A 2,558-nucleotide genomic window follows, 5' to 3' on the forward strand; every position below is an offset into this window, starting at 1 on the left:
GGCTGAGCAAAGCGGTAACATAGCCAAGCAACAGTTTGCTGGGAAAGGTGTCAAAGGTTAGAGGTTCATGGCAATTTGGGAGGCTTGATGAGCATAAGATAGGTAACGCAACAAAGCGATAGAACGAAGCAACTAGCATAGCAATGATAGTAGTGAGATCCAGGGTAGCGGTCATCTTGCCTGAAATCTTGCAAGGAAGAAGAGCAAGTCCATGAAGAAGATGAACGGATGAAGCCGAACCAAGCGTAGACGAACAAATCCTCACGATCGCAACAAAACAGGAACTATCGAGAAGAAACACACAACATAGTAAACACGGCACGCATGAACAAGACATGATGCACAACAAGCATGATGCATGACAAAGCTACATGAAGCTACTCATGGAAAGAGATGATGCAAACAAGAGCAACACATCAAGGCAAGTTTAAATGAGGCCGGGAACAACATATAACAATTCCATTAAGTCCTCATATGCATATTTCGAAATTGGTCCAGATCTGAATAAACATTATGTTCAAGTTTTTAAACAGCAAGTTAAGATGCAACAAGATGATCTACATGAGATTCTAGTCAAGTTACATATAAGGTTCATTTAGTTCGGAGCTACGGCTTAGAAGATATGAACAAAACAAGTTAAACATGGCATTGATGCAAAATGCATACAAACATCAAGCAAACACCTCAAAACATGAATGCAACATGATAATATGAAACTACATGCAAAATCAAGCAAGTTTCATATAGAGCACACTCAAAACGGAGCAACGGTTCAACCCACACACACTATACAAGTTATAGCAACAATCTGTCCAAAACAGCAACTAGGAATCTTGCAAGCACCAAAACAACAAGCTACAACATCTCAACATGAAAACAAAAGGCATGGACATGATGTACAGGTAAAGCATAACAAAACATGAACACTGAGCTAACTCCAGAAATCACTAGAACATGCTCAAACACACATGGTAAGATTGCAAGTTATAACAATTCAAACTTTGCAGAAAATAACATCAGGTTGCAATGTTTAGAGCTATCAAACAACATGTTACAGGAGCTTATAATGGCAAACAAAGGCATGGCATGGTTCTACTCAAAGCATAGATCCCAAGTCCCTTAGTGATCATAAGCCAAAAAGGATCAGAAAATATGATGGCACCCATGTAAACATAGCAAGTTATAATATAGATTCAAACATGGCAGAAACAAAATTATGAAGCCATGTAGATGAGCTTGTACCACTCACCACAGAGCAATACATGGCATGGCATGACAACCAACAGTAAGAAGGTATATTTGTGAAGTTAAGCATGGCAAGAGCAAGGTCATAGGGTGCATGGAACACTAGCAACAATCATGACAACAACTGAACTTAATGTTAACAGGCTGACAGCAACATTATCAAGCAACTTTGGAGCAAGATTACAACAAGTTAAAGCAAGCTATAAATTCTACCAGGGGCATGGATGGATAGAGCATGACATGTAGAACAAAACACATTTAGTGAACATATCCAGATTATGCATAGAATGACTTGTAGCAGCAGGTTTACATAGCATCACAAAATAACAGATTCAGCCTAGCAAAACAGCAACATCAAGTACCCTACTTAACAAGCTCAATTCACTCACCACAAGTCATTGCATGACAAGATAAGCATATCATCATCAAGAAGACATGTTTATGAAACAATCCAAGGCAAGAACAAGTTCATAGCATGCAAGGATCAACTACAACAACCTTGGCAAAATTGAATAACATGTAACAATCTGCCAGGAAACATTTTGTAGCAAAAGTAGAGCACGAAAATGACATGCTAGAATACTCCATAAGTGCAACCAAGGGCAGGGATGGATAGAGCATAACCATATGTGCAAAACATCCTTACTGAAGTATCTCAAAATATGCATGGATATCTCTGTAGCATCATGTTTACATGGCATCTAAATAACAGCAGAACAGGGACTAAAATCAGTAACATCACAATGCCTAGTTTGCATGCTTGTGCTAGTCACCACATTGATCACAAAAATACATGGTAAGCACCTCTGTAAAGAAGACATAGCATAGATCAAAACACATGTAGACATCAACCTCATAGGATGCACACATCAATCATGGCAAAAATGACAAAAGAGCTCGTTCTGTTAACAGACAGCAGAAAACATTATGAAGGACTCTTGCAACGATGATTCAGGCATCAAGCTGACCTAAAACGAACATGATGCAATGGAATGAAATGATGTACTCGTTGAGACGAACAATTTGACATATTATACGCACAAAACGGAGCTACGGATGCAGAGATATGATGCGATGAACATGGCATGGTAATGTCAAAATTACGGGGACTTGGGCAAAATTTCGGGGTCAACCTCTTCTTCTAGATCTGGATCTGGCGCGCGGGCACGGAAGCCGAGGTGGTCGGAGAACTCGCCGGAGACAGGGCGCGCGGCAGCCGGAGAAGTCGGAGAGGGCGGAGGAGGCCGGGGCTGGAATGGGCTCCGACGGCGGCGTGGGTGACCGGAGACGGCGGGGCGGTCGCGACGGGCGCG

This window comes from Triticum aestivum, chromosome 3B, assembly GCF_018294505.1.
Source record: "Triticum aestivum cultivar Chinese Spring chromosome 3B, IWGSC CS RefSeq v2.1, whole genome shotgun sequence".
Classification (NCBI taxonomy): Eukaryota; Viridiplantae; Streptophyta; class Magnoliopsida; order Poales; family Poaceae; genus Triticum; species Triticum aestivum.